Source organism: Rhinoraja longicauda, unplaced genomic scaffold, assembly GCF_053455715.1.
Source record: "Rhinoraja longicauda isolate Sanriku21f unplaced genomic scaffold, sRhiLon1.1 Scf000184, whole genome shotgun sequence".
In the NCBI taxonomy this organism is placed as follows: Eukaryota; Metazoa; Chordata; class Chondrichthyes; order Rajiformes; family Arhynchobatidae; genus Rhinoraja; species Rhinoraja longicauda.
In genome coordinates, this window is record NW_027601402.1 from 61,297 (window position 1) to 81,728 (window position 20,432).

The following is a 20,432-nucleotide window of genomic DNA, read 5'->3' on the forward strand; positions in this document are numbered from 1 at the left end:
ATTAAATTTTGAACAATTGCTGGCATCTTCTAAATTTTGATTGAAAAAGAAGACTGCGAAAAAAATATGCCTATTAATTCATTCAGACTTCTTGTGGCCTGAAAATAATGCAGCTGATTTTTTAATATTGTGTGCCTGGGAATACTTTGTTCCCAGTGAGAGAAAAAGAAAAAGGAGCACAGATCTGTTGCACCACGTCTCTATTTCCTTTCTATTACGCTGGAATCTCCTGGAGAATAAGCTTGTGCTTGGACAGCAGCCAATAGGGCCTGGAGCCAGCAGCCTTCACTACTCCTGCAATAGACTTTTCTCATCCACCTCCACTTATGACACTTTCCAGGGACAGCTCAGTTCTCGGGAAACATCTGGCTTACATAAATGCCTTGAATCCTGAAAAGCAGATGGGTTTAGTAACATCAGGCAGAGTATTTGAATCAAGAATGCTTATGTTGGGACACATCCCAATGGCAATTTACCATGTTTGAAACAAGATTTTATTTTCTCCTATAAATCATTAGTGAGACTGTGTTTCAGAGCAGATCTAGCGCTCAAGACGGGGCATCTGTGAGATGATCACTGACAGCAGAATTGTAATGCACCACAATCTGTAACATCAGGTTCCAGCATCTTCACTCTGACATTTTCATCAGACCAGGAGATCACCCATTATTCAGTGAGGATTGTGGAAGAACAAGTCAAGAGCAAGTCAAGAGGAGAGGGGAGAGGGGAGCCCCTGATGGCAGGCGGGCGCCTCTGCTAACGGCGTCCATCTTGTTTGTGCGAGTGAAGAGAGAGTCCGTGCGTGCCGTATGGTGACGTTATACACACAGCAGCCCTTGGAAAAATGTGTTTAGAAATGAGATTTTTGAGTTTTAAAAAGTAAAAGACCGATTTAAATAAAACTTATTATAAACAGTCGACACGAGAGTGGTGATTAAGGTGGCGCAAAAATTGTGGCGCTATGGTTTACCGTTTTGGCAAAATCACAGAAATAAATATATTTACATACGGATATATATATAAATATGTCCCTATGTCTTTTTAATCATCTATATATATATATATATATATACCACTATATATATAGTAGTATATATACTACTATATATACACTAGGGGTGGGGGGGAGGAGGGGGTGGTGGTGGGGGGATGAGAGAGTGGGTGTGGGGGGGTGAGAGTGGGGGTGGGGGGGAAGGGGGACAGTGGGGGTCAGGGAAGATGGGAGAGTGGGGGGTAGGGAGGGGGGGATAAGGGGGATTGAGTAGGGGGTTGAGGAGAGGCTTTGGGTCCAGGGCTCCTCGGTCACACCCTCTCTCCCGTACCGCCTTTAATTGCATGCAAAATGCCTAAAGAAGGAATGCAGTCCCTATGTCTTTTTAATCATCTATATATATATATTATGCTAGAATTGTATACAACATCTAATAGTACAAGCTTAAATATTATGTACAATTGCAGCCCCACATTACATGGAATATGTTATTATCCTGCAGAGAGCGTAAAGGAGATTTAGAAGGATGTTGCCAGTACACAGAGGCCCTGGCTCACTAAATCTGAGGTGAGTATTAAATGCCCATGTACACTAATCTTACACTAATCTCATATTTATTCTTCTCTTTTTCTAACCCTTCACACATTCACACAAGGGTGAAATTTGCAATGGACATTAATCTAGCAACCTGCATGTCTTGGGAATTTGGAGGAAAGTGGAACACCCGAAGAAAATCCATGCAGTCACAAGGGGAAACGTGCAAACAACACGTAGACAATGTCACAGTTCAGTTTTAAACCTGGTTGACTCGAACTGTGAGGTTGCAGCTCTACCAACTGCATTACTGTGCTTCGATCTTTTCGCAAAATGTTTTTGTCCTTTTCCCTCCACAGATGCTGCCTAACCTAGAGAATACCTCCAACACTGTTTTTTTGCTCAAGATTCCAACATCTGCAAATTCTTCTGTCGACAGTTGACAACATGGGTATACTGGGTTCCATGAGGAATCTTGTTTTGTAATGGCAACGGAAGCTTTATGTCTGAACCGAGCAGGAAATTCAATGTGTTACATACTGTTGAAGAAAATCAAGGGTAAGATTGCCGAAATGTCATGTCAAATTTTCAATCCTCTTTGGAAATTGTAATACTGAGTTTGGAACTATCTAACATATTTGGCCATGAAGGGAAAATCAAGTGTCTTGTCTAATATTAATTCTGTGGTCCATCTTGGAATTTGTGGTGCAAGATGAAATTAGTTAGTATTTAGAAAGAATACGGCAGCTCCGGAAGTGTAGTAACTATTGTTTTGATGACTGATGCAACTATTCTTCATACATTAAGGTTCTACAAGCACCAGTGAAGTAAATGACCAGATAACCTATTTTGCTGATTTCTGTTAAGAGGGAAACACAGTTCCTGAAGCCATGGATCAGACCTAACCTCTGGTGATGCCTGTGTGAAGTTTTCACATTCAACCCTTGCCATAAGTTACTTTTGGTGCCAATGGGTGTTGGAAAATCAGGATGAAGTTGATGGGCTTTAGACAAAGAATAGATTACAGGGAAATTAGTGGAGTAATGGGATTGATAGGATTTCTCTCCAAGCCGGCAGGTTCAATAGACCAAATAACCCTCTGTAATGTCATGAGAAATATATAAGAAGACCTCTTCTGGATATAGTGCTCTGGGGTGCAGGAGGGAAACTTCAACAAAATGTTCAGAAGTTTAGTTTAAGCAGTGGCCCTCTTCTAGATATTTAGCAGTAGCAGCCAAAGACAAATTTCACCCCCAGGATATTTTTTGTCCACCTGAAAAGCTAATCATGGCTGGCTTAATATTTCATCTTAAAGACTGCACATTAATAATGCAATGTTCTCTCAATACTTTACTGCAGCATCAAACTGGGAAATGTGTTCCAGTCTTGAAATGGAGCTAAAGGAATAATTCTCTAAGAGATAACAACGCTACCTCTGAATGAGCTGCTATATTTAATGGAATAACTAATGAAAATTATATGTTTTTTATGTTTCATAAATAGTTTTGAAGAAGCCAGTGGCTATAGAGATAAAGGAAATGCAATAGATTATATAGATTTTCAAAGGCATTTGAGAAAGTGTCTCAACAAACATTCAGATAGATGATATTAGAGGTAATGCAGTTGTCATTGAGCAACTGACAAGAGCATTGTGGTGACTGCAGTAGACGGTCTATATGGTAGAGAGATGTGCAGACAAATAAAATGCCAAGAATATAAAGAGCTGATTCATAGAATATAGACCGAAGACACAAAGTGCTGGACTAACTCAACGGGCCAGGCAGTATCTCTGGAGAACATGGATAAGTAATGTTTCGGGTCAGGACGCTTCAGTCTTAAGAAAGGTCCCGACCCAAAACATCACCTATCCACGTTTTCCAGAGATGCTGCCTGACCCGCTGAATTACTCCACACTTATGTTTAAAAAAAAAATCAAATCTGCAGTTCCTTATATCTCCATAGAATGATACAACACAGGAACAGACCCTTTAGCCCACAATATTTGTGTCGAACATGATGTCAAGACCAACTCTTACTTGCCTGCACATAATGCTCTAATATACTCCAATGTCAGGAGTCAGGAATGAGGTTTATGCCACAATGGTTCAAAGGTGCTTTATTGTCGTGTGCAAAACACGGTGAAATTCTCTTTGAAGTCACCAGATTTGATGCCATTTCCAAAGTTACAAAGTCTGGTCCATGTTAAATCTTATGGACAGGTGCCCGATCCAGGCGAGCCCCAGGCTTCCGCACGGCCTCCAGCTGTTGCCTTCATCTGGATTGTTCAGTGAAGCAACTTCCCTCTCCTCATCTGGCTACCTGTGACCCAGGGTGCTTCTCACAGCCGACCTCAAGGACGCAGAAGGTATGACCCGGTTCACTTTTCTACCAGCCTTGCTCCTCATGACCATCGTCGCCGGCTCCTTCCTCTTCAGTTCTCTGGTCTTTGGGGGACAAGCAGGGGCTGGTCTCAGCAACTTCCCCCCTATAGGCTGTGGACCGTCGGGACTATCAGTGTCTGGCCTTGCAGCCCACCGGGTCATTCCTGCTGTCGAGTATGGCCATGGCTTGGCGGGATCTTTCTGACGCATGGCTCACGGCAATCCTTCCATTTGGATTCCCTAAGTATGAATTATCTGTTAAATATCAGACAATGGCATCCAGTGGCATCCGTCCATCTGCGAGAGATGATGGTGCGGCTTGGCATTGTCCTGCTTGGAAAGGGGGATTTTTCATCTGTGGTTACATCTCACTGTGCCCAGCGAGGATGAAGTGTCCTCTCCATTTGATTTGGCAGCTGAGCCTGTGCAGGTAAATGGGAATACAAACTTGCCCAGCATCTGTATTCCCTTCTTGATCTGGTAGGCTGATTCCAGAGGAATGGCGTGGCTGCTATGTCTGGGGCCTACTTGGTTGCAGGAGTTGCCGGAAGGCGGAGGCACGAAGGTTCAGCCGACCGTCTCTAGGGACTGCAGCTCCAGTGCCTTTGGCTCTCCTGAGCCTTACCCACAAGGCAACGGGGTGCTATTTAACCCATAGTTGGGACCTGGTTGATGGACGTCAGGATGTGTCCACACGCCGGTGGGCCTGCACATTGCATCTCTGGGGGCCAGAGTTCCCCCGAGATCCCCGCGCAGTTTAGCCTGGGACTGAAGGTGGCCCCAGTTACCATGTGTTGCCACAAGGAGGCACTGCGAGAGTCTTGATGATGCAGAGGTTATGTACTGACAGGGGGAGGCTTACGCACTCGACTCCCTTTTTCGCAAAAATGCTAGTCAGCGGCATCTGGATTTATACCGGGGCACTAGACACATGCAACACCCTGTGGCTCACGCCACCATCATAGTGGAAATTACAACAGACGTATCCACAACTTTTCTTCTCCCCTTCTCAGACATAAGGCTAAGGATGATATATTTCCGGCCGAGCACTGTGGGTTCTGAGGTGGCTTAGAAGGCTCTGTCACAGAAGGGACAGTTGATACTTGACAGGGTGGGGAATTTGGGTAATTCCACGCTTCTTTCAAGCACCACCATGTTTTGCTCTCATCAAAAAAGACTTGAGGTGGTTAATATCTTCCCAGTTGTTTCTTCTCAATTTTGGTCACAGGGAAGTCATTCCCCTAAGTCAGGGATGTCAAACTACCGGGCCACGAAGGGGTACAATCCGCATCTGGCCTGCGAAAGGGTCCAATCCGGCCCGCTGGATGATTTGGGGGGAAAAAAAGTATATTCGTGACCATTTATTATGTATCTGTACGGCAGCCGCTCTCTCTCGCCGCTCTCTCTCTCTCACCGCTCTCTCTCTCTCACCGCTCCCCTCCCTCGCCGCTCTCCCTCCCTCGCCGCTCTCCCTCCCTCGCTGCTCTCTCTCTCTCTCACCGCTCTCCCTCCCTCACCACTCTCTCCCCCTCGCCGCTCTCCCACCCTCGCCACTCTCTCTCCCTCACTGCTCTCCCTTGCCGCTCTCTCTCCCTCACCCCTCTCTCTCTCCCTCGCCACTCTCTCTCCCTCACTGCTCTCCCTTGCCGCTCTCTCTCCCTCGCCCCTCTCTCTCTCTCTCACCGCTCTCCGTCCCTCGCCGCTCTCCCTCCCTCGCCACTCTCTCTCTCTCGCCGCTCTCTCTCCCTCGCCGCTCTCCCTCCCTCACCACTCTCTCTCCCTCGTCGCTCTCTCTCCCTCGCCGCTCTCTCTACCTTGCCGCTCTCTCTCCCTCGCCGCTCTCTCTCGCTCGCCGCTCTCTCTCCCTCGCCGCTCTCTCTCCCTCGCCGCTCTCCCTCGCCACTCTCTCCCTCGCCGCTCTCTCTACCTCGCCGCTCTCTCTCCCTCGCCGCTCTCTCTCCCTCGCCGCTCTCCCTCGCCACTCTCTCCCTCGCCGCTCTCTCTACCTCGCCGCTCTCTCTCCCTCGCCGCTCTCTCTCCCTCGCCGCTCTCTCTCCCTCGCCGCTCTCCCTCGCCGCTCTCCCTCGCCACTCTCTCCCTCGCCGCTCTCTCTACCTCGCCGCTCTCTCTCCCTCGCCACTCTCTCTCTCTCGCCGCTCTCTCTCCCTCGCCACTCTCCCTCCCTCACCACTCTCTCTCCCTCGCCGCTCTCTCTCCCTTGCCGCTCTCGCTCCCGGGCCATGCGGTGACGCGGGTGGGAAAGGCCCAGCGCTGGGGAAGGTGGGGAGTCTCAGCGTTGTTGTGGACATCGGGAAGTGCCTGGGCTGCCACCACAGAGACCGCCACCATGTACCTGAGACTCAGGTGAGTGCGTGGATAGAGGCTGGTGGGAAGTCACCGCACTGTGAATGGGGCCGCAGCCAGTGATCCAAAATCTGAGCTGCTCTCCAGGGTTGGGGCTCTGGGTTTGGGCTAAGGTTAGGTGGGATGTGAAGACGTGCTGGTAGTTATGCGGGAATAGGGAAGAGAAGGGAGAAGGATGGGGATGGGGAGTAGATGAGGGAAGGGAGGGTTTTTAGGGATGAGGAAGGGAAGAGGGTGTTGAGGGAGGGGAATGGGGGACTAGGTGGTAAAGAAAGGAAGTAGGGTGGGAGGGGGTGTGGAAGGGAGCAGATGAGAGAAGGAATGGTGTTGAGGGATGAGGGAAGGGAGGGGATTTAGGGATAAGGTAAGGAAAGAGAATGAAGTATGGGAGGGGAGTGGGGTAGTGGGGGAGTAGTTGGAAGGAAGGAAGTGGGGATGAGGAAAGGGAGAGGGCAGGTGAGGGAGAGGGTGTGGGTAGAGAAGGACGAGAGGTGAGGGGAGAGGATGTGAGGGGAAGGAAGAAAGACATAAGGAGAAGGATGGGGAGCGGGGCCTTCAGGTGAGATGATGGACAGACCATCTTTTACCATGCCAGGTAGCTGCTGTTTAGCTGTTCATCACCCAGCCAGCCCATTGTGGGCAGAACATAAACACTGTAGGAAGACTATAAGACAGGGGAACAGAATTAGGCACGCTTGTTAGGCAATCTTCTTCATAAGAAACAAAATTTGTAAAGTGAAACACTTTGTAGTTATAGCAGAGACTGAGACACATGAGAGCAGGATGAAAAAACGAAGGCAACGAAAGCTGTGGGAGCTGTGTCCACGTTGTGGGGCTGGAAACTGGAAGTGTCCTGAGTTAATTCTGCTACCACTATTGTCTACTGTACAAGTGAGGCTCCCATTGATTGTCGCCGGAAGCTTGCGCCCTTTTTAGGATGGACGATGACAGTGTTGTAACATTTGAATGATGGACACGAAAGAAGATCGAGTGATGGATCCCCAAACGTGCAAAGTGATCTCTGTTTTGGTTGTGGTGATGGGGAAGGTTGACGGACCTTTATCTTATAGATGCCCTTTTTAAGGTCCATTCTCTCATATGCTTTGAGGAATCAATCAACAATAGCTTGACCACAACCCTGAATGTGCACACATACAAGCCTCGTCATGCTTTTTATGACTGATTTTCTACCTCTCTGATTTTCCAGCACTCTCTCTCTCTCTCTCTGTCCAAAATGAATCAATCTATGTTTTGACTGAGCCTCCACAGCCTCTGAATTAGAGAATTTTAAAGGTTCACCACCTTCTGAGTGAAGAAATATCTTCCTATCTCAGTCCTAAATGGCCATTTCCCTACTCTGAAACAATACCCACAGGACCTTAACTCAACAGCAGGAATTCAACCTTCACGAATGAGGCCTGAAAAACCATTCAAGTATTTTATACATTTTGATAAGCTCCTCGTATCTTTCAAAATTCGAAAGAATATGGTCCTGGTCAATGCAATCTCTGGAACCAATCTATTAAATCTTCACTGCATCCCTCAGAACAAGAGTTCCCAACCTGGGGTAAATTTACCCCCAGGGGGTAAATTTTGCCTGCCCAGGGGGTAAATTTGAACAAAACAATAATGTTAAAAACAGTATTTTAAAATTTACCCTTTGTCGGTTGATTTATTATGGTAGAAGTGTAAACTCAAATTACTGAACAAAACAGGGTGGAGGTAAATTTACTTTCAAAAAGTTGCCAGGGGTAAACAGGACGAAATAGGTTGGGAATCCCTGCCTCAGAAGGAAATTACATCCTTTCTCAAGGAAGGAGACAAACTGTACACAATAGTTCAGATGCAGTATCATTGAAGGGCCCAGACAATAGCGATCATTGTAATAAAGGCTAACATGAAATATTAGTCACTTAATGTTCACTGCACCTGCATGTTGGCCTTCCGCAACATTTGTACAAGCACCCTTACAATATCCCTTATCATTTAAGAAATACTTTGTTTTTTTGTTCAACAAAGTGAATTCCCTCACATTTTTACACATTATTTTCCACCTGCTATATTCTTGCCCACCACTCAGCTTGCCCATGTTTCCTTGTAGCTCTTTAAATCCTCCTCCATATTCTCAATCCCAGTAATTTTGGTATCATCAGCAACATTGGAAATACACCAGCCAAATATTGATTTTGAAAAAATGGTTTGCTACTCTCCATTTCCTGCGATATCCATTAGCCGCAGATGTTAACTGACAATAATCCGTTTATTCTATTTTTTTTCTCTCTCTGATAAACAATCCTTTTCCATTTCAGTGTATTACCCCGTGTTGAAGAAGCTCCAGTGTGGAACTTGTCAAATGCCTTTAGAAATTCCAGGAGTAACTCAGCGCGTTAGGCAGCATCCCCGGAGAAGAGGAATAGGTAATGGTTTGGGTCGGGATCCTTCTTCAGATGTCATTTAATCTTTAAAATTTAATTTTTATTATTAGAGGTGGACAAGAGAGTGGAAAAGGGGAGCAAGAGAGGGAGGGGAGAGATGGCAAAGAGGTGGTAGGAGGAAAGAGGAAGGGAGATGATAGGAGAGAGGGTCGGAGAAAGGGAGGAGAGAGTGGGGGAAACATCAGAGGGGGGAAAGACCTACAACAGATGTCAGGCTAACACGCCAATTTTCTCTTTCCCTCTTTTTTTAAATGGCACTTATAACTTGCTACTTTCCAATCCGCTGGGTCAATTCTAGAACCTATAGACCTTTGGAAGATGAAAATAAGAACATACATTCATTCTGAAGCCACTCCTTCAAATCCTGGCATTTATCAGCTCTCAAATTCACCCACTTCTCCGATACTATATTTTGATTAATATTTAATTCATTCAGTTTCATATTCTAGCTGTACCCTTGATTCCCTGTTATAACTGGTAGGTTCTCCATATCTTCTTCCCTGTAAACAGATGCAAAGTAATTGTTTAATCCCTCTGCAATTTTCATAATGCCCATAATTCTACTGGGTCTGCAGTAAGCAGTCTCTACTTGGCCTCATTAGTATATTCCTTTTCACTTACCTTTCCAAACTCTTAAAGTCAATTTTTAATGTTTCTCACCAGTCTACTCTCATATTCTACTTTACCTTTGCTTATCAATTTCTTGGCTCTCCATTGGTAAGTTTTAAAATGTTTCTTTTTTCTCACCAGTGAACCTTTCCTATTTTTTGATGCCGCAAAGGCACTTTTGTTTTGCAACTCATGTATTATTTTAATACTACTCATCGCCTATGCACCATCACACCTTACAATTTATTCTTCTACTCGATGACAATGACAGTCAATTCTCCTCTCATGTCTTTATAATATATTCCTTTATTTGTCCCACACCAAGGAAATTTGCAGTGTTACAGCAGCAAAGTGGATAGCAAGAGACATTCATTATAAATAAAAATAGAGATAAGGATAATTGTCATCATTTACTGTGTTTTAAAAAAAACTAATACTGTTGACTGGTCTGTTGACTGGTCTGCTGGGAGTAGCGATGGTTGTGCAGTCTCACAGCAGCGGGAAGGAAGGACCTCCGATATATCTCCTTCACACACTTGGGGTGAAGGAGTCTGTCACTGAAGGAGCTATTCAGTGCAGTGACAGTGCCCTGCATGGGGTGGGAGTCGTTGTCCAGCAGCGATGTTATCTTTGCCATCATCCTCCTCTCTCCCACCCCTGTACTGTGTCGAGGGGGCAACCGAGGACACAGCTGGCCTTCTTGATTAGCTTGTCATGTCTCTTCCCCTCCGCTGCTCCAAAGGACCTGAGTCTCCTCAGCAGATAAAGTCTGCTGAGCAGGTTATGCCACCAAACTCCAAAAATATAATACAATAGACAATAGGTGCAGGAGAAGGCCATTCAGCCCTTCGAGCCAGCACCCCCATTCAATGTGATCATGGCTGATCATTCTCAATCAGTACCCCATTCCTGCCTTCTCCCCATACTCCGCTATCCTTAAGAGCTCTATCTAGCTCTCTCTTGAATGCATTCAGAGAATTGGCCTCCACTGCCTTCTGAGGCAGAGAATTCCATAGATTCACAACTCTCTGACTGAAAAAGTTTTTTCCTCATCTCAGTTCTAAATGGCCTACCCCTTATTCTTAAACCGTGGCCCCTTGTTCTGGACTCCCCCAACATTGGGAACATGTTTCCTGCCTCTACCGTGCCCAACCCCTTAATAATCTTATGCGTTTCGATAAGCTCTCATCCTTCTAAATTCCAGTGTATACAAGCCTAGTCGCTCCAGTCTTTCAACATATGACAGTCCCGCCATTCCGGGAATTAACCTAGTAAACCTACGCTGCACGCCCTCAATAGCAAGAATATCCTTCCTCAAATTTGGAGACCAAAACTGCACACAGTACTCCAGGTGCGGTCTCACTAGGGCCCTGTACAACTGCAGAAGGACCTCTTTGCTCCTATACTCAACTCCTCTTGTTATGAAGTGACATTTCATCAATAAAATGATTGTTATGTACTGTCAATTTTAGTTAAAATAGGAACATTAACAGCATTTCATTTGGTATAATATTGCTCACCTCAGAGTTGAGTCATCTTCCAATATAATCATTATGCAATGAAGAACTATTTTGCTGGTGTGTCAATTTTCTGAAGATGTTAACAACACAAGGAACTTTAGAATAAGGTAAAGTTGGAAGTCAAAAGAGGAGACAACAATTAATTGGATATCCATCAGTCTTTGTCGATGCCCAATAGAATAATAACCATTATTTCCCATTGAAAATGAAGAATTCTAATGCAATATTATAACTCGTATTTAATCAAGAACACAGACAGTTGTGAGCCTAAAGAGAGTCTGCCTTAACGGTTTATTATGGCAAAATCAAGGGAGTATTAAAGTCTTATTCTGAGGATTTAAGATTGTTTTACAAGCACATTAATTAAGTTATTGCTGCAATTCTTGACCAAACTGTGATTACATGCATCTTTCATAAAAGATTGTTTGAGCTTGGTAATTTTTGTTGTTTTAAGTTACGTGGCAGTTTTAATTTCGCATTGGACAGATTTATTTTGAAGAAAACAATTGCTCCATTTAGAGTCTTGGAGGTAAATATCACTCAATTGATTATTATTGTTGGTTTGTTATTGTCACGTGCACCAAGAAACAGTGAAAAGATTTGTTTCACATGTTCTCCAGTCAAATCATCATACATGAGTACAATCAAACCATACACAGGTAGAGAAAACATAATCAGAGTGCAGATTATTGTACTATAGCTGCAGATAAGAAACAAATGGAAGAGCTTTAATGAGGTATGTTGGAAGATCAGTACCACACCATTAGCTTATGAAAGGTCTGACCAATAGGCTGATACGAGTGGGGAAAAAGCTGTTCTTGAATCTGGTGCTATGTGCCTTCAGCCTTTTTATCTTCTGCCCAATGGAAGAGGGAGAAGAAGGAATCAGGGTATAAGTGGTCCTTGACGGAGATCAATATTTCACAAAAGTGTCATGTTGTAGGTATAAATAAAGTGGAAAGCCATTAGGGAGTCATCTTTCATTTAATTGCGGCAAAGCTATTTTTGATGCAACACTTCCAAGGCTATTACATAGAACAGTAAGAATAATGTTTATTAACACATCAGGGCTGTAGTTACTATTGAACTTGCCTTGACATGTATTGCTATTACTTCTGAGTGGGAATGAGCATATCCATCATTTCACTTCAAATTGCTGAATTTCATTGAAAAAAATAAATCCTGGAATTAAAGTGATTGATAGAGTAGTGTCATTTGTACCTGACAATTGGTCAAATAACATTTTTATGGCTTCCAGCCATGAGTGATGTAAATATAGAAAGAGTGAACTGCATTGCAAAATCTGACAAACTCAGCAAATTAGATTGTGCAGACTTTTCTCCATAATAAATCTTCTGAATACTTCCAAAGATTAAAATTTCAATAAAGTAACGTGTAAATCTTTTTGAATAGTCTTGGTATAAGACCATGGTAGGGTTTTTTTTTTAACAGAATTTCCTCCTAATCTTTATTTTCTTAATAGCAATGATCTAAAAAGCAAAAGGATACCTAAAACATGAGGGAGCATATGGATTTAGATGCAGGTGAGTGGCAATTGTCAATTGGAGCAATATTCAACTTATTTTCAATTTTAATGACTCGCTTCAGGTTTTCTGAAACTCACCTATGATAGGAAGCCATGGACAAAAAGACAATAAGGAAAAGGCAGGGAAATATCATACAAATATGTAGTAACCATAGCTATTGCCTTTCTATTGGGTGGAAAAGGATTTGTCAGCAATGTTACTGACAGCTTACCTTTTTGGTGTGTTTCAGTTGGACTTGCTTTGCTCTGCATTAACTGGGAACTCAGACTAACAATAATGCCAGCTGCTACAGCAAAAATCTCCTGAGAGATCTGACTGAACAGCAGTATTCTCAGGTAACTGTAAACTGCTAGATGAAGATTTGATGTCTGCTGAACTTGGTGGCGGTACCTTACCCATGGATTCCAAAAAGTAAACTTTTATGGCTATTGATCTGATCCAACCAATGCAGGAAACATTTCCAGGACCTCTGAGATAATTACTCACTCTGGGTAGTTTGTCAATTTTATGTACCTTGCACATACACTGGCCTGGATGATTGGATATCTGAGATTGATTTTGCTTAGGCTCAGTCCCAACTGTCAAAACACAAGGATCAAATGTTCACGTTTTAAAACATTTCAGATCCTATCCCAACTTGCCACAAAACCAACTACTTTGAATGAAGACCAAATACTGATACCAGCTTGCTTCAAGGGGTCTGTTGGCAATTTAAGCAGCCTCCAATGCAACCCTCCTTCAAATTTAGTAGTGGCTGGTTTGTTTTCTAAGATTATGGGAAGGGAGGCATGCACAGCTCTGGACCTCCTCACCCCCCCCCCCCCCCTCCCCTCCCACCCATCAGATCCATCCCCCATGCAAAGAATCCCGGTTATTGGTCAGATGGCCTGATGTCCAGATCTAAGGCTTATGATTCTTTGGGCTTGTTGATCAGACTACCCCCACACTCTTACTTGTCATCTTCTTAAGTAGTCTCTTGGTTTTGAGGAAGACACGGTGGACAATGTGAAGCCAGCATGCTAGTGTGGGAGGAAGCTCTAGAGTACATAGTTTGGTAGCTGGTCTGCTCCTTCTGATCTTTACATTGGGCTTCCATGCAATCTTGAAGCATGGATTCAAGGATCTGAGCCAACTTGAATGATCCTTCTCAGCTATGAGTGGTCATAGCCCAAGGATTCTCAGGACAAGGTAGATGTTGAAAATTTTCAAGGGAGCTTTGAGAACATCTTGAATCTTCCATGTTCATCCAGTAATCTCTTTCCATGACGGAGCTTGGAATGAGTGTGTATTGGAAGTCTGGTGCAAGATATGTGAATGATATGACCTGCCCAATAGAGCCAACTGAGTGCAATTAGGGCTTTAAAGCTAGGTATGTTTTCATGGGTACAAACATACACAGTGGTCCACCTAACCCACCAATGGATTGGAGAATTTTACAGAGAACCAACATGAAAAGTCTCTAGTCGTTAGAGGTGTCTTCTGTAAGTATTTGTAACTGCAGAACATGAATCCTTTTTGTTCCTGCAGGCTGCTTTGGATATTTCCAAGCTAACTGCAAGTTAAGCTTGATAACTGGGCTGATCCTTTTGCAATTTCGAGGCAAACTAGACCTCTACCCTGCACCGTGATGCATCACTTTAAGTGCCACCACCAATGGTAGGAAAGATTTTCACATTATTGTCCAAAGATATTATTAACCCCCCACCCCCGGCCCATCATGGCACTGCAAGGATTATTTTACAAATTTGATTCTTTGATTTTTTTTTTCCTTACACCTTGGTAAGATAATAAGGCATCATTTCCTGGCTCCAGTGGTGCAGATCATCAGCACACAATCCCTTCACTGATGCATCTCTGATATAAAATAAATGTGACCAGTCTGGAAAGGCTTGCCATTTTAGAGAATGTTCTGCAAAATCAGACTGAATTTGTGGAAAAAGAAACAGAGCTAACATTTCAGATCAAAAATGATATTTCAGATTTCCAGTATCTGCAGTTCTTTGACTTTTATGTACCTGTACCATCAGTGTTAATGTTTTTTCTTGTAGAAGAGTGCCTGATGCCTGCTTACACTTTTCCTGCCGGGCCAGGTGAGAATGCAAACCAAAGGCATCATTGATGATAATCTCAAAGTCTCTAAATGATTTTAAATGGTGCAAAGTGTTGGTGGTATATGGCACACACTCCAAACTAGAACTGGTATGGAATCGGAATGTACGCAATCTGTCTTTCAAGGAAAGGAACATTCTGAATGACAAAAGAGAAGGGAAAAAAACAATATATTGTTTAATTTGATTAGTTTAGAGATACTGCCTGGAAACAGGCCCTTCGACCCACTGAATCCACGCCAACCTTTGATTACCCACTCGCAGGACTTCTATGTTATTCCACTTTCTCATCCACTCCCTACACACTAGGGGCAATTTTACAGAGGCCAATTAACCTACAAATCTGCACATCTTTGGAATGTGGGTGAAAACTGGAGTACCCGGAGAAAACCCATGCGTCAAAGGGAGAATGTACAAACTGCACACAAACAGCACCCGAGGTCTGGATCAAACCCAGGACTCTGGCACCGGGAGGCAGCAATTCTACCACTGCGCCATTGTGCCACCCTTAATGATTGTATGTGAAATGTTTGGCTATCATTTTTTCTCATGATAAGTAACTCAACCTGACTTCTTAACAAGAAGCAGCTGGAATTTCCTACCATCATCCTGACATAAATTTAGATAGCGATTCAGCAAATGCCATGTAGGCAAGAATGAATAAACATGTAGATCTGCCTCAACAATTATAGGATTGTGTCAATGGTGCTGTCTAACACACTCAAATACATATGACCAAGCCTTAACATTACTCCTTACCAGCTTAATTTTATTTCATTATCTGTCCTAACCTTGCATCACTGCTTATTATATTGTGTAGGTGCTGACACTTGCAGAATGGTTCATTGACTGTAAGAAAGCTTTGGAATGAGCTGATGCTGTGAAAAGCACGAAGCAAACTAAAGTTCTAGTTTAAATGGCGATTCTCTGGGAGTTATGACACCTATCTGCATTCCATGAAAGTAGCAACGCAATCAGCCAAATTGGTAAAGAAGGCGTAGAGTATGCTCCTCGCCTCATCTGTCGGGCTCATTGAATATAAAGGTTGGGAAGTCATGTTGCAGTTCTGGTAACCACATTACAGGAAGGATGTGAAAGCTTTGGAGAGAATGCAGAAATGGTTCACCAGGATGTTGCCTGGTTTTAAATGTATAAGCTATAAGGAGAAGTTGGACAAACTTGCTATGTTTTATCTTGAGCATTTTAGACTGAGAGGGGATTTCATGGATGTATTAAAAATGATGAGAGGCATCAATAGGATATATAGTCGCAGTCCTTTTTCTCCCAGAGGGGAAATGTCATACATTAGAAGGCATTGGATTAAATTGTGAGGGGGGGAAATTTTAATGGAGATTTGTGAGGCTTTTTTTGTTACACAGAGAGTGGTAAGTGCTCGAAATGCACAGCCAAGGGAATTGATGGAAAAGAGGGTCCAGAGGAGGTTTACGAGAATTATCCCAGGAATGATTAGGTTAACATATGATGAGTGTTTGACGGCTCTGGGCCTCTACTCACTGGAGTTTAGAAGGATGAGATGGGACCTCATTGAAACTTACCGAATAGTGAATGGCCTGGATAGAGTGGATGTTGAGAGGATGTTTCGACTCGTGGGAGAGTCTAAGCACAGTCATAGCCTCAGAATAAAAGAACATTCCTTTAAGAAGGAGATGAGGAGGAATTTCTTTAGTCAAAGGGTGGCGAATCTGTGGAATTCATTGCCACAGAAGGCTGTGGAGGCAAAGTCAATGGATATTTGTAAGGCAGAGATGGATATACTCTTGATTAGTATGGGTGTCAGGGGTTATGGGGAGAAGGCAGGAGAATGGGATTAAGAGGGGAAGATAGATCAGCCATAATTGAGTGGCGGAGTAGACCTGATGGGCCGAATGGTCTTCTGGTCCTAGCACTTAGGAACTTATGAACTTATGAAGTAAACAATCAATTCAAATGCCAATAATATTAAATAGGCTGGAAGCTTGATTTTTATAGAATCATAAAGTCATACAGCGTGGAAACAGGCACTGGCCCAACTTGCCCACACCGACTAACATGTCCCATCAACACTAGTCCTGTGTTTGGCCCATATCCCTCCAAATCTATACTATCCATGTACCTGTCTCAATGTTTCTTAAATGATGCGATAGTACCTGCCTCAACTACGTCTTCTGGCAGCTCATCCCGCACACCCACTTCCATTTGTGTAAAAAAGTTACCCCTCAGGTTCCTATTAAATCTTTCCCCCCTCACAAATCTATGCCCTCTGGTTCTTGATTTCCCTACTCTGGGCAAAAGACTATATGTTTATCTGATCCTTCCAATGATTTTATACACTTCTATAAAATCACCCCTCAACCACCTGAGCTCCAAGGAATAAAGTCCTAGCCTGCTCAACCGCTTCCCATAGCTCAGACCCTCTGGTCCAGGCAACATCCTCGTAAAGCTTCTCTGTACCCTTTCCAGCTTGACAACATCTTTCCTATAACATAGTGGTGAAAACTGAACACAATACTCTAAACGTGGTCTCACCTACATCTTATATAACTGCAACATGACCTCCCAACTTCTATATTCAATACTCTGACTGATGAAGGCCAACATGCCAAAAGCTTTTTGACCACCCTATTTACCTGTGACACCATTTCCAAGGAACTATGTACCTGCACTCCTAGATCCCTCTGCTCTACAACACTCCCCAGACCCCTACCATTCACAGGTCCTACCCATATTAGACTTCTCAAAATGCTACACCTCACATTTCTCTAAATTAAATGTCATCAATCATTCCTTAGCCCACCTGGCCAACCGATCAAGATCCTGTTGCAGATTTTAACAACCGTCTTCACTATCTACAATACCACCCACTTTTATGTCATCTGTAAACTTGTGAATCATGCCATGTACGTTCTCATCCAAATCATTGATATAGATGACATTTACTGCCAAGAGAGGAAATGCTGGTAATTCTGAAAAGTGATATATGTAGAGGTTATTTGCAGTTATACTCTGTCTTTAAGGACAAGCCAGCACTGCAAAGAAGTAGATACTACCTCGGTATTGGTTGCAACTGATATTAGATATACAGAATTAAGCAGTTTACTCTAATAAGAGTGTTTATTTGTCATATGCACAGGATATGAATTGGAATAATTACATTTTTACTTAATGCCAAGATACAGGCATATTAAACGCAGCTCCAACAACAAAAAATAAATATACAATAAAGTATCAGTTATTCTAAGTAAACCAGGATAGTGTAAAATCCCAAGTACATAGAGCAACCATAGAAGTGCAAAGTCTATAGTGGTTTGATGCTGAGGTACGGTTGCAGTTTGGATTGTGCAGGGGTTTAAGAACCTGCTAGTTGATGGGAAGAAGCTTGAATCTGGTGGTAATAGTTCTTAGGCTCCTATACGTTTTTCCCAATGGTAGCAGTGAAAAGATATCATGGCCAGGATGGTGTTGGTCTTTGATTATATTAGCTGTGTTCCCTTTTCCTGTAAATCCTGTCGATGGTGGGTGTTCAGCAACCATGATTGACTGGGCAATGTGTACCACTTTCTCCAGCCTCCTTTGTTGTTGAGCGTTCAAGTTTCTGAACCACTCCATAAAGCAACCAGTCAGTATGCTCCTCACCGTACACTTGTAGAAGTTTGATAGAGTATTTGATGACATGCTGAATCTCCTGAAACTTCTGAGGAACTAGAGGTATTGACGAGCTTTCATTGCATCAATGTGCTGGGCCCAGGACAGATCATCGGAGAAAAGCAGAACCAGCTGTTAACTCTCTCCACCACCATTCCTCCAATGAAAACAGGTGCATAGTCCCTCGGCTCTCTCTTCCTGAAGTCAACAATCAGCACCTTAGTTTTCCAAATGTTGAAAGCAAGGTTGTTGTTCTGGCATCACTCAACCAGATTATCGATCTCCCTCCTGTATTCTGACTTGTCATTACCTGCTTTTCATCCAACCATAGTGGTTTCAGTAGCAAATTTAAAGATGGTGTTGGAGCCATGTCTGGCCGTACAGTCATGGGTGTAGGGTAGGAGACTGAACATGCAGCCCTGGGTGTTCCTGTGTTGATGGGCAGAGAGAAAGAAGCATTGTTGATGTCCTGATTGAGGTCTGCCAATGAGGAAGTCAAGGATCCGGTTGCAAAGGGTAGGGGTGAGACCCAGTTTCCTGTTGAGTTTGAAAGTGTAGGAAAGAATGGTCGAGATTTACTCCAACTAATTAGGATGCACTGGTTCTGGAGATGCTTGATGCTAACTCTCTATACCTTACTTCAGCCCATCCCACCAATGAAGATAGGTGCATTGTCCCTTGGCTCTCTCTCCTTGAAGTCAATAATCAGCTCCTTCGTTTTGCTCCAGTGCTGCTTTATTAATAACAATGACTTTAATATGCATTGGGAGAAAGGAAGTATAAACTAAAATTATTCAATGTTCAGGAAAATAAAAATGTGCAATTCAAGCAGAGTGTATTATTCTATCTGGGAAAGTAAAAAACAACTAAAAGGCTTGAATAAAAACATCAGTTTAATGAAAGGAATACAGCAATAGGTATTCACAACCATACTTATTTGATAAATACTCACTCGAGTGGAATTGATTTTTCTGATAATTTAATTTAATTGCATACATTATTAAAGCTTCTGTGACTGAAATCAATAAGAATCTCTTTAAAATAACAAAATACATTTCTGGTTCCAAATTCTCCTCCAAAGGTCTGAAACTTTTTTTACTATACAGCTTATTTTCTGAGACCCTTTAAGGTAATGCCCTGGTCCCTGCTTAAGCAGTTCTTGTGATCAAGCTTACTGTGTTCTAATAATTCCTTGTGTGAAAAAGCTCATAAATGTACCAGTCAATGTACCAATTGTACATAAAGTGGAAACACATTTTTGCAGTTCTATTTTTCCAACTCTTTCATAATTTAAGAAAGCTAACCGGACTTTTTGAGCTACCTCACTTCAATCAATTTATTTCCATTGATAAAATATATTCAATGTTTCATGGCTATATCTCCCTTTCCTGGTTTAATACCAATGCCTTATTCTTCCTGTGTTTCTAATACACTTTTATAAAGAAGTTATTTTTTATTTAAGAGTAGGGGATCCCTGGGTGCTCCTCGGTTGATGCGCTGCGAGAAGGAAATGTTGATGATATGCTGATTGAGGTCTGCCAATGAGGAAGTCAAGGATCCAGTTGCATAGGGTAGGGAGAGATCCAGTCTACTGAGTTTTTGGCAATGAGTTTGGTGGTTTAGAAAAGAAATGGTAGAGATTTACTCCAACTAATTAGGATGCACAAGGTCTAGAGATGCTTGATCCTAACTCTCTATACCTGATATCAGCACATCAATGAAGACAGGTGCATGGTCCCTCGGCTCCCTCTTCCTGAAGTCAATAATCAGCAGCTTAGTTTTGCTCCAGTCCTGCTTTATTAATAACAATGATTTTAATATGCATTGGGAGAAAGCAAGTATAAAATAAAATTATGCAATTGGAAAAGTAAAAATCAATTAAAAAGCTTGAATAGAGACTTCTGTTTAATGATAGGAATAAAGCAAAGGGTATTCACAACCATTTTACTTATAAAATACTCGAGTGGAATTGATTTGTCCATTTTTCAGGTAAATATGGGGTATACGGTTTTCAGTTTATGTTTTTACTCTGCTGTCTGTCATTTCTTCGTCCATTACTATTGTCCTTGGGTTATGATGGTTCCAAGCCATCTGCAGATTTTGAAATTGAGCAATAACAAGACAAATTCAACCATCTAAGAGAGTGGTTTTAGTACTGAACTTGGGAAATGATCATCTCTGCATATCGCACCATTCCAAAGTGCAGCAGCCATACACAACTCTCTCAATCTTAAGTGTTAACCTTATTCCTTTGACCACAGTTGACTCACCTGCTGAGAATTTCCCAGCATTTTCAGATTT